Genomic DNA, 13,652 nt, shown 5'->3' with positions numbered 1-13,652 from the left:
AGGTATTCTCATTGCTACTGTGTGCCACTGCTTCTGGTGCTTCTCCACAGGCAGCTAGAAATTAGATGTATGTGTAATAACACAGCATATACATACAGATATTTTTCTTTCTCTATTTATCTGTATGCATATTACTAAAAATTAGCTCATACTGATACTTCCAATTCCATTCTAACATGACAAGGTTCAGACTAGCCTTCTTTCTTCCATATTTGTAACTTCTTCCTCTGACAGTGACAAAACTGACTCTTATTATCTACATATTTACCTATTTAATCAACCTTATTATACACATCAGGTGGTTCTAGGTTGGCTGATCCATTCCCAGCATATTTTTAATTAGAGCAGAGTGTTTATGTAGAGTATCTTTCGACTTTAATCTTATAATATAAGCCAAAGTACTATTTGCCAAAAGTAGTTTAGTTTCTTTTTCTCCACATTTTTTGTGATTATGTTATTCATTTGTAATATAGTTCACTCATTTGTTACAGCTTTTAATTTCATTTTGGGTTTTCCCCACATCCTCTGATTTTTTTTTTAAAGATTATGTACTCATTCTTTATCGTATGCACAAGTCTGTGGGTTTTGAAAAATGTATAGTGCCATTTATCCACCACTATGGACATGATAGTTTCATCATCCTGAGCATACCCTAATGCTGCCTTTTTGTAAAATATTCCTATCACCTTCTTGTAGCCTTGATACTGACTTTTTATTCCTATAACTTTGCCCTTCAGCATAGATCATAAATGAAATTTATATTATTTTTATTGCTTCTTAGCAAAATAAATTTAAAATCCATTCGTGTTCTGTGAATCAATAGTTCCTTTATATTGTCACTGAGTGATATTCTATTGTATAACTGTACCATGGTTTTCTTATACATCTACCAGTTCAAGAACATTTGAGTTGTTTCTGGGATTTGGCAATTGTGAATAAAGTTGCTGTAAACATTGCATACAGGGTCTTTCAAGTTTTCATTTTAGGGGGATAAATACCTAGTAGTGACATTGCTCAGTTATAGAGTAAGTTTATGTTTAACTTTGTAAGAAACTGCTGAAGTGTTTTCCAGAAGGGCTGACAATGTATCCCCGCTGGCAATGTATGAGAGTTCTAGCTGTTTTGCATCTTCACTAATACTTAGTATTATCATCATCTTCTTTATAGATACAGAAATGAAGAGTAAGAGATTTAAATAGCTTGTCTGAAGTCGTGACCAGTGCCAGGACTGAAATTTGAGCTCAGGACAGTGGGTTCTGAATTTGGTTATTTTTTCACTATACTTTTTCATAGGAACAATTCTTGCTTGCTCACATTTACTCATATATATGAAGTCTTTAAGTTGCTTCTCCTAAGATAATTCCTTCTTTTAATAGCCAATTATTGTGAATGATTTTTGAGAAGTAGATAGGTTAGCTATTAGTAAGTGTTTCTCTATTTGAGGAAGGTGAATCCTGAAATGGTCAAGAAATGTATTTTAATGAGTGACAAAACTAATAGCGGCCATTTTTTTTCTAGGGTACTGTGATATTATAACTTAAAATAAGAAATACATATTTGGTCTTCATTCCCATTTCTGGCATAGAGCTCCTAAAACCCTTGGGATTTCTTAAGTGATGAGAGTAATAAAAGTACTAATGAGGTGACTTTTGGAAAGCCCCCAGATCTCCTAAGAAGGGGGCTGGTCATCCGAGGGTGTGATTAGAAGACTTTCAGTCTACCCCCTTCACACCCCCGGACCTCTGGGAGGAGAGTGGGGCTGAGGTTGAACCAATCACCACTGGCCAATGAATTAATCAGTCATTCCTATGTAGTGAAGCCTCCATAAAAAACCAAAAGGACAGAGCTTGGAGAACTTCTGAGTTGGTGAACACTTGGAGATTTGGGGGAAATGGTACATCTGGAGAGGGCATGGAAGCTCTGCACTCCTTCCCACATACCTTGCCTTATGCATCTCCTCCATCTGGCTACTTTTGATATGCATCCTTTTATAATAAACTGGCGATCTAGTTGATGGGTTTCCTGAGTACTGTGAGCTGCTGTAGAAAATCAAACCCAAGGCGGGGATTGTGGGAACCTCCCAGGTAATCTGATCTGTCAGAAGCACGGGTAACAACCTGGGTTCGAAACTAGTGGTTCGGGTGTGTGGAGGGACAGTCTTGTAGGACTGAGACCCTAATCTCTGAAATCTGACACCATCTCTGTGTACCTGGTGTCAGAAATAAGTTCAGTTCTCAGACACCCTGTTGGTGTCTGAGAATGGCTTATTGGTGCGGGGACGCCCCTGCATAAACACATACATACTTTGGAATTGGTGACCAGAACGCCCTATTTAGGCACAAACAAAATACAAAATATTCTGGTTTGTATACACAAAATCAAAATATGTTGGACCTTTTCTTCTTTGAACAGGTAGCCATCTTCCCTTCTGAAGAGTAAGAAGTCCACAAAATGAGTATCTACAGTATTAATAGTAGGGGTAGGTGCAGAGGGTTGGGAAACTAGACGGAGAGTCAGACATAATCTAAGAATCTTTTGTGGACCTGCACCCTCCACTCTTTCTCTAGGAACTTTAGACAAAACTGGAAGAAGTTCAAATGGTTTGGCCTGCCTCCCCCAACCTCTTTTTTTTTTTTTTTTTTTTAAATGCCTTTTTCTGAAATACTCTGGCCAAAGACTAACAAGCAGTGAAATGGCAAAAGGCAGGCAGCCGGCAGGAAAAGTAGAAGCAAATGGCTGGGGTAAAACACAAACTGTATGATTAGGCTCTGAATAATCAAGGAATTGCATTGTAGCTTGTTATACATATTCCATGGTCATAATTTGATATTTGCAACAAAAAGAAAAAGAAGAATCTTCTAAAAAAAAAAACAAAGAAACAAAAAACAAAAACAATAGAACAAGTCAGTGTTGACTGGGGAAGTCTATCTATCTTTTTTGCTCAAAATATTACCTATTTACCTTTCTGATCGTCTTCATGTGATCTAGTTATTTGCACTTAGCATATTTGAGGAAATAAAGAGTGATTTATATTATCATTTTAATGGTACATGGATTCTTTCATTATGTAGTTGGTTCACATACATCAACATTTTAAATTTTGGACATTCTAAAATACATTTGGCAAACTGCTAAGGAGAAAACCGTCTGTGAGCCTGTAGGAACTAAAACCTGGTACATGTCTGAACAAATGCAAAAGTCCCATTTGTGCTGTTCGATTTTATAAGTTATGTAGCTTCGTGTGACCTTTTTAAAAATATTCAAGTGGTTTTGAAATATCATTAAAAGGTGATCATTGGTAATTGTCTTAATGATAGTACTCATATAGAAAAAAATATTGTTAAGTAGAACCCTTTCCTAACCTCTGATATGATTTTTAAAGGCCCTTTTTTAAAAAGCAAGACATTTGAAAGTTACTTATTAAAGCCCAAATGAAAACACAACTTGAAAAAGGGATTTTAATTTCATAATGATTAAGGTTTTTAGGCATAAAATAAGACCCAAGACCAGCTCTTAATTATTTATGGACTGATTCTGCAATCTGTGTTATTCAGTTTTCTTACTTTGGCTAGGAGGGCAGGAATAGGTGGAGAAACTGAAATAAATCAGTTCCTTTACATTTTATCATCAGTAGTAAAAAGTCCAGTATGATATAAGGTTTTAGAATTATCTATGCCATTTGACCCATTGCTATGGATAATTGAAAACATATCATGATTGAAAAGGAAAATAAATTGCCTATAGGATAACAACAGGAGCAGACACTATGCTAGGTTCTTTATATATATTTTATCACTTAGTGTTCACAGCAATCCTATGTTTACCTTCTTTTACATGGGTGGAGACTAAGGCTAAGATAGCTGAAATTACTTACCAACTCAAATGGGTAGCAAGTGGCAAGGCTGGGACTAAAATGTGTCTGGATTTCCTACAATCTATGCTTTTTCTACAGAATGGGTATCACTTACTACTTGTACCATAACTGTCCCTGGATGCAAACTATATAAATCAAAATGTTTTTGAAGCCCAAGGATAGGAGTTGGGAATCTGGGTTAATTTTAATGTCACATAATAAGGAACAATGGTTACTCTTTTTCTGAGATCCTTATATTAAGGTATTTAGAAAATGCATTCTACACCATGAACATCACTGTTTTGCAGCCTCTGTGGAAAAACTACACAGAGTCTATGGGACTGCAAATCAGTACACATTTTGTGTACAACAATATGGCAAAAAAATATTCATACCTCTTAGGCCCAGCAAATGTATATTTTTATGGATCGTCAGAAATTAAAGTACAAAGATATTCATTTCAGTGCTATTTATAATAGTGTAAAATTGTAAACCATGCAAATGCTCAGTAGTTTAAAAAAAAGAGTAAATATACTATAAAATCATACTTATTTTGATGTATTATGCAGTCATTAAAAATAAGTTTCAAAGAATATTTAGTAACAAGGGGAAAATTCTAACAATGTGATTTTTCAGATGCTGTATAAATATGTATGGAATGAATAAATAAAATAGCAAATTCAAAGTAATGCTTATCATAAGAATTCACATTTTCCAAATTAAAGATCATGAAGAAATATTATTTTTTTTTCTTCTGCTTAAGGTAAACATGTTTTTGAAGTAGAACATATGCATGTGAATCATTAATGGCTCAATGAATTCTTACAATTCAATGAATTCTTACAAAAAGAAACACCCATGTGACCACTGCATAGTTAAGAGGTAGAATGACAAAAGCACCCCTGGGAGCCTCCCACATGCCCCAACTTGTCATCACACCCCACCCTGAAATGTAACTGCTCTCCAACTTTTAACATTATAGATTATTACTATAGACTATTATTATATCACTTTAACTCTTCCGATTATGGTACTTGAATTTTATATTAATGACTTATCTATTAGGTATTCTTTTACATCTAGCTAATTTTGCTCAACATTATGTTTGTGAAATTCATCAGTATGGCTGTATATAGCAAAATTTTGTTCATTATCAAAGCTGTTTATTATTTGCATGTGTGTATGTGTGTGTGTGTGTGTGTGTGTGTGTATGTATGCCCTTGAGGAATACTTGTTTGTTTCCAGTTTTTAACCAATCGTGAGGCAATGAAAACTTCAATATGTGCCTCTTGGTGCACATACACATACCTTCCCGATATACATGGAAGTGAAACTTTTGGATCATTTAGGGCACATATCCACATCTAGTAGATACTACTCATTTTCCGAAGTTGTGACAATGGGCTGTGCCATCAGCAGAATGTTAGAGTGCCAGTTGTTTAAGCACCCACCATCACTGAATTATCAGTGTTTCTTAATTTTAGTCATTCTGAAGAGTGTGTAGTGCTTTCTCATAGTAGCATTAATTTACTTTTCTCAGATACATAATGAATTAGTTTTCATATGTTTATTGGTCATCTTGATGTTTTCATTTGAGAAGTGCTTGTTCAAGCTACTTGCCCATTTTCTTTTCTTTTCTTTCTTTCTTTCGAATATACCAATTGCTCATATATTCTGAATTCAGTTCATCTGTTAGATATGTCCATTTCAGATATAGTCTTCTCTTATGTAGGTTGCATTTTTACTCTCTTCATGGTGTCTTCAGATGCAAAGAAGTTGTCATTTTTAACATAGTCCAATTTATTTCTCTTTTCCTTTATAAGTTCCCTTTAAAATTTGGGCTTTTTGTGTCCTACATAGGAAAGATCAGCAGCATACTATCCTATATTAAGTTCTGGGAGTTCTGTCATTGTATCTTTCAGTGTAGGGATATGAATCAAGATTTGCACACTTGACCCAGCACCAGTAATTGAAAAGACCATCTATTTCAACTGTATAGTTGTATACAGGCTATATATAACCTTTCTCATAAATCAACTGTCTGTGTATATGTTTGTGTATTTATGGATTTGTTCTGGTCTCTCCAATTTATTCTGTTAGCCTGTGTGCCTGTCTATGGAGTAATACCACAGTTTTCATTACTGAAGTCTTATAATCAGTTTTGTTCACATGAGGTACAAGATTTTGATAATTATTCTTCTAGATTGCCTTATCATTTCTGGTCCTTTGTATTTCTACTAAAATGTTATATCTCAAATATCTTTTAGGCCTTCTAGAAATTACTGTCATTAATGTTTGTAGAATAAGTTCTATGTATTGGATGAATTTTGATGTTATTTTAATTTATATAATTAATTTTTTTTCATTTAAAATTTTTTATTTTCTGATTTTTATTACTGGTACATAGAAAAAAACTGAAGTCTGTATATTGATCCTATCTATATTCAGTACCCTTGTTGAATAATTAATTTAATGAATAATAACTAATATTAATAGTTATTACTATGGGTAATATTTGCAATTAATATTGCTAATAATAACAATGTTAGTAATTATTAAAATGATGAGTAATAGATTATTATTAAATAAATTAGTTTTGATTTTTCATAACTATAATCCCATTGTCAATGAATAATGGTAACTTTATGATTTTCCCCCCAAATTATGATTTTTTTAATATCCTTCATTGCACTGACTAGGACCTTATACAATTTACATGTTAATTTTAATAGTATTTATTTTTGAATTTTAATGATTTTCTGCATCTATTGAGATATGAATATGACTTTTCATCTTAATGTTGTTAATAAGGTGAATTGCACTGGTGGATTTTTCAAATTAGCTAGACATGCATTTCTGGGGGAGGGTTGGAAAGAATCTGTAATGTATTATTCTTTTTAATATATTGCTAGTTTAATTTGCTAATATTTTCTTTAGAATTATTGTATCAATATTCATGATGGCTGGGTTTTATTTTAACCTTCTTGAAATAGCTTCATCAGGTTTTAGCATCAAGATTAAGCTGGCTTCAAAAACTGTTTTCTTTTTCTGGAAGGCTTGGTGTAAGATTGGTGCTATTTTTTAAAGTTTAAAGACATCAGTGGTTAAGCTATCTGAGCTGGAGATTTATCTGTAGGTAGGGTTTTTTAAATTTATTCAATTTCTTTAATAGATTTAGTAATAAAGAAATTTGCTCTTTCTCCTTATGTTCATTTCCAAGTTCTTTTCAAGCAGTTTTTCATTTCACCTAAAATTTCAAATTTAGTGGTCAATTTTGAACATAATCCCACATATTAGTATCTATCAAATCTATGGTAATGTTCTTTTTTGTTTGTTCTCAATATATATATTTTTTTAAAGATTTTATTTATTAATTTGACAGAGAGAAATCACAAGTAGATGGAGAGGCAGGCAGAGAGAGAGAGAGGGAAGCAAGCTCCCTGCCGAGCAGAGAGCCCGATGCGGGACTCGATCCCAGGACCCTGAGATCATGACCTGAGCCGAAGGCAGCGGCTTAACCCACTGAGCCACCCAGGCGCCCCATGTTCTCAATATATTTTTTTAAAGTTTTATTTGAGGTTTAACAATTACATATATATTTTTTCAAAAAAGCCAAATTTTGCCTTTTATATTGATTTCCAATTGCTTTGTAGCAAATTACCATGAACTTGGTGGCTTGAAATAACATAACTGTATTCTCTTACAGTTCTGGGCACCCAAAACATAAATCCGTTTAACTGGGCTGAAATCATGGTGTCACCAGAACAGTGGTCCCTCTAGAGGTTTTAGGGGATAATCTATTACCTTTCCTTTTCTGGCTTCTAGAGTTGCATTTCTTGCCTTGGCTTGTGGCCTTTCCTCTATCTTTAGAGTCCAAGGCATGGCATCTTGCTCCAGCTGTCACATTGTCTTCTGTTTCTGTAGTCAATTATTTATCTGCCTTCCTCTTACAAAACATTTGTGATTACATTTAAGGCCTGCTTGCATGCAAATGTAGATAATCTGCCATTCCCCAAATCCTTAATTTAGTCTCATCTACAAAGTTCCTTTTTCCATATAAGGTAACATGCACAGGTTGCAGGGACTGGGACCTGGATATTTTTTCTTTAGGAGCCATTACTGAGCCTACCACAGCTTTGCTGACTTTTTTCTTTTTTGTATGTTTGTTGTATGTTATAATTTCAGCTCTAATTTTTATGGTTTTACTTGATGTTCTTTTGAAATAACTGGATAACTGATTTCTTTTGAAATAATTAGATAACTAATTTTGAAGCTATTAGAATATTCTAATATGTGCATGAATGTAAGGTTTTAATATCTATCTAGTATAGCTTTAGCTTTCTCCCACAAAATTTAATACGTAGCATATTTATTATGGCTCACTAAAATATATTTAAATTTTTATTTTTCTTATTGATTTTAGCTTAATTTCCCAAAAGTCAAATTGTAGTTTTAAACCTTGATAAGACAGCTTTTCAAATCAGATGAATGAGTCATCATATCATCAGCTTTGGTAAATGTTCCATGGGTACTTAAAAATAATTTAGTACTTTGCTACTTGTTTTTTTTAATAAATGTGCATTTAGTTTGGATAATCAGCATGTTAAAATATTCCATATTCCTGCTGATTCTTTTGCTGATAGTTCTATCAGCTACTGCAAAAAAGTATGAGAAAGTCTCCTACAATGACTACAGATTTTTCTGTTTTTTATCTGAGATCTATCAATTTGTGGTTTATATATTTGGAAGCAATGTATTTGCTGAATATACATTTAAAACTTAAATGTGAATACACATTTAAAACTTAAAAATTCTTGGTGAATTGACTTATTTCATTGTAAAATGTCCTGTATCTCTATAAATGTTTTTGTCTTAAAATCTCCTGTGGTACTATCATAGATACACTGGTTTTATTTTAATTAGTATTCACAGGCATATCTTTTTACATCTTACATCACAGCTGTATGATTACTTTAAATTTTTCATTTTTAAAAAAATCTGGGGTTTGTCTCATGTATTATACAGAAATTATATGTATGTTTGTAATCCAGTGATTTAAATTTGTAACATTTTCTTCCCTTCCTTGAAATAATTTGTGTAGAATTAGTGTTATTCTTTCTAAATAGTTAATTAAACTCTGAGGTTAAAAACATCAGGACTTTGAATTTTTTGGTAGGTAAATACTTAATTACTAATTTAATGTTTCTAAGAGCACATGACTTCTAAAATCTTCTTTCTTCTTAGTTGAGTTTTAGTAGATATGGCTTTATAGATTTTATACACATCGTTCTGTAAGATCTTTGATTCTTTAGAATTATGTTGCTGTATTTCTAAGCATTTATATTTTCATCTCCAATGTAATTCTGGGGTCATCAGAGATTACATACTTGAGAACTTCAGTTCTTTGAAGTATGTTTTGACACTTAACTTTATGGTCCAGAATATGTTCTATGTTGCTAAAAATTGTTTATGCATTTTTAAAAAATTACATTTTCTGCAGTTGTTAGATATAACTGTCTATGTATGTATATTAGAACTTCATTAATCATGTTTTTCAAATCCTTTATATCTGTTCTTCCATATGGGATCATTTTCCATAACTCAAAAGAAACTCCTTTTGTTTTTCTTGTACTATGGGTGCACTGACAATACATTTCTCTGAGGATGTCTTTATTTAATTTTTGTTTTTGAAAGATATTTTTGCTGAGTATAGAATTTTAGGTAGGCATTTCATTTTCCAAAGCTATAACAATGTCATTTCATTGTTCTCTGTTTTTAATGGCCAATGTGGAGAAGTAGACTCTTATTTTTATTGCCATCACATGGACAACAATACTCTCTCCCTCACCTCACACTCTGATGGGGTTTGAGATTGAACTTACACTCTGATTGGGTTTGAGATTCTCTTTATATTTGGCTTTCAGTGTCAGCTACAATATTCCCAACTACAATATGGTTTTCTTTTTACTTATCCAACTGTGGTTCACTGAGCTTCTTGAATATGTGGGTTGATGTCTTTCATCATATCAAAAAATTCTAATTTTTAACCATTATTCCTTCAAATATTGTCCTTCCCATTCTCTTTCATTCATCCGGGGCAGAAAAATCTATCCATTCTTACAGTGTCCCGAATCCCTCTACTACAGTTCTTTCTGCTACAGTTTCTTTTTCTATATCCAATTGAGAGGTTTTCTTCTGGCCAGCCTTCTAGTTTACTTCTCTTGTCTTATGTTTTGCATAGTTTGCTATTAAACTCATTCAGTAAATTCTTAATTTCTAATATTTTATAGTTTTAGGAAACATACTCCATTTTTTACAGATTGTAATTCTCTGTTAAACAGTATATTTTCATCTATTTTTGTCCACCTCAATTATATTTATCATATTAGTCACAATTATTTTAAAGTTTTTGTCTGTGAACTTCAATCTCTGTATCATCTCTGGATAAGCTTTGTATAAGTATTTTTTATCATTACCCATTTCTTTTTGCTTCTTTACACATTTACAATTTTTAAATTGTATTTTTGACATTATGAATGATATTATGGAGTCACAATGCTTTTATCTTTCATTGAGAAGGACTGAGTTATGTTCTGGGAAGTAATTACATTTTTGGCTGATAATCTAGATCATATGGAGGTCCCATTTCTTTCTATGCTTTATTACTTTTGTCTGTGTACAGCAATTGTCTTCAAAAAAGTATACTTATTGAGGCCAGGATGAAGACATATTCCCACAGAGAAGATTTAGATTTCCCTCTAAGGAGTGCCATGTGGGTATGACAAATAAAAGGCATTCTTAATCCAACATAAAACTTAGAGGTCTTGGGCATCTCTAGACAGCAAATCTACAGGAAAGCTGGCCAGTGGCTACATCATTTCAAACATCTTTCACCTTTTCTTTGAGTCTTTATTCCAGTATCTACCTACATAGTACCATAAGCATTGCTTAGGAATCACTTTTGCTTAGGTACAAAACCCTTTGTGTCCCAAATTAATGATGAAGTGAGTCTCCTCCAGATTCCCTGCTATGTGTATGTTCTTGGCCTTGAACTTTTCCCCATTCTGCCCATACTATGTTTTGGCAAATTTGGCACACATCTTCAAGGTAAGAGCAGCTGGATGCTCATGTGTACAATTTATATCCCCATGTTTCTTTCTTCCCTTCTCTTAGGTTTGTATCTTTGTTACCTTTGTCAGCTTTTAAATGATTTTAAAGGGATTTTAAAATATTTTATCTAGGATTTTAATTTTTGTCATTACTAGAGATAAAAGTTCCATATATTTTTGTTTTTAATGTATTGAGAAAGAAAATATGGCCTTATGATAAGTAATTTTGGAAACTTATTAAAACTTTTTTGGTATGGTAATAATACATAGTCAATATGTATGACTATCTCCTGGGTATCTGAAACAAATAGTTGTTTTGGTTTTTGTTCGGTATGATGTTATTTGGGTACCATTTTAATTATTTATATATCCATTATACCAATTCATAAACTTTAGTGTTTTTATGTTTATAATATTTAATATTGTCTTTTTTGAATACCATATGTATTTACTTCTTTGTTGTGTACTTTACATATCCATTTTCAATACATGTACATTAATGTATTTTACTATCAAAATGGATTTTTGAGGGGTTTTTTTAAGTATTTTTAACAGTTTTAAATTTATCTATGCTAAGGGAAGGTGAGAAGGTGGTAATGAAAGGAGAAAATAGCTGAATAGTTGTAAGGCCAAAGCTAGAATCAATAGCCGAACAGCTTGTGGCTAGGTTATGGAGAAAATACTAGTGGGTTAGGAATACCAAGATGTTTGGATTTTTGTGTTATTAAGGAATGCAAAAATCCAAACAATAAAGCAGGTAATAAATTCTAATATACATACTTTAATTTTGTTTCTTTCATGTGCTTTTCTTGATGAAAAATTGTTACGAAATTGAGCTGTGTTAACTCTTGGTAAAGCCTTAAAAAAAAAAAAAAAGCCTTAAAAAGATGTACAACTGTCATTTAAAAAAATGAATTCATAGGGAAATGTATTGTTATATGCAGATTTCCAGTGGAAACCTGCAGATGCTCACATAAGAAACATTCTTTCTACTCTTTTGAATAAACATGTTGCAAGCCCAGTACATTTGCATACCCAAGAGAATAATTGTTTCAAAGATATGGGCTGTGAACACATGTGGTTGTCTACCAGATTATGAACACCAGACTTGAGACATATATTTTTCAGGTGTACAGCTTGAGGAAATTATTGAATACTCAGCACAAATGCTATGTCTTGGGGAATATTTGGAGAAATGTAGGTGCTACTGTATTTTGAATAATCAGTCCCTCTAGCTCTCATTGTGACTGATGGAAAATTTATTTTATTTTCCCTTGACAAAGGGAAAACAAAATTGTAGCTATCTTACTGCATAGTTTGTTAAGCAATTTCCATTTTGTACTTGTATTTCACAGATGTTCTGAAATGGTTAAGCCAAAAAGGCATGTTTCAACTCATGAGTAACTTATAACAAAATCCATTCCCATCAGTTGGCTTTAAATATATATATATGTAAAACTTTAATATATATATATATGTAAAACTAATATAACACTGTATATTAACAAACTGGAATTTAAAAACTTCAAAAATGATGAATATATGTTAAATATATAACAATAAAATATATTGAATATAAAAGCTAAGTTTTAAAACTCTATAGTTTTGTATATATGTATATACATAAATGTCTCAACGATAACTCAGACACAAAAAGAAGTGTCTTTGTAGGTCAGTATAATCCTTTCTTGCTTTATAAGTGAGAAGTTATAAAAATCACATACTATCTTTTGTACTTTATTATAGTGGAGCTGACAGATGTTGAAAGATGTTTAGATAAACAAGGAGCCTAGCAGCTCCTATAGATCTGAAGAAGCTTGCATCATCAAACTGTTCCCTTCAAAATTTGTTATGATGTATGTTATATAATGTATGTTATTATAATGCTATAATGTATGCTTATTAAATTGGCTCCAAGTCTATTCTTCAGAGTAGTCTCCAAATAACTGATTTTCTAAAAAATTTTTTTTCAAAATATGTGTCAGACGTCCCTCCTCTTAAGAGAGCATCTATTTCAAATTGTCCTGCTGTAAGTTGGGCAACCACACAGCCTGGTTTGCCCATGACTGGAGTATTATTACTAGAGCCCTTTAATGTTCTCAAAAGACAAGTTTTGGATGATAAATTATTTGGCCACATTAGATTTAAAAGGCTTGGATTCATATTATTTTGAAGAAAAAAAAACTGGTCTAAAATTAATTCATGCACTGTAATCCCCACCAATTAAAACATTACATTCATTATCAAACGTGTTTTCCCCTACTCTTTGGTCTGATCTATTGTTTCTTCTTATTTGGATAGAAGTATATTCAGGGTTTTTTAGCTTGGAAATTATGTAAAACATAACTGTCTTACAATTCAGTTAATGAATTCTATACAAACTTCTTTCAGGATTTTCCTGTGGTAGAGTAAGGAAACTTCTCCATATAACTTCTGCATTTTATATCCCACAAAAATTTGTTTTTTTTTTCCCCACTACTATTTGCCTACAGATAAGTCTGCAAATATAAACAATATTTAGAAAAATATGTTTGATATGCCAGCTAAATGCATTTAAGTAAGGAATACTGTTCCTGTGGAATGCTGTCAAAAATTCTATAGTAACTAACCAGTTGCTAATTTTCATAGATCGTCAGTCATTGAATTTTTACTTTGGAGAAAGGTATGCTTTCCTTAGGTCAGATTTACAG

Source organism: Neovison vison, chromosome 8 (assembly GCF_020171115.1).
Source record: "Neovison vison isolate M4711 chromosome 8, ASM_NN_V1, whole genome shotgun sequence".
Classification (NCBI taxonomy): Eukaryota; Metazoa; Chordata; class Mammalia; order Carnivora; family Mustelidae; genus Neogale; species Neogale vison.
The sequence above is the reverse complement of the archived record's forward strand: the minus strand, read 5'-3'. Positions refer to the sequence as shown.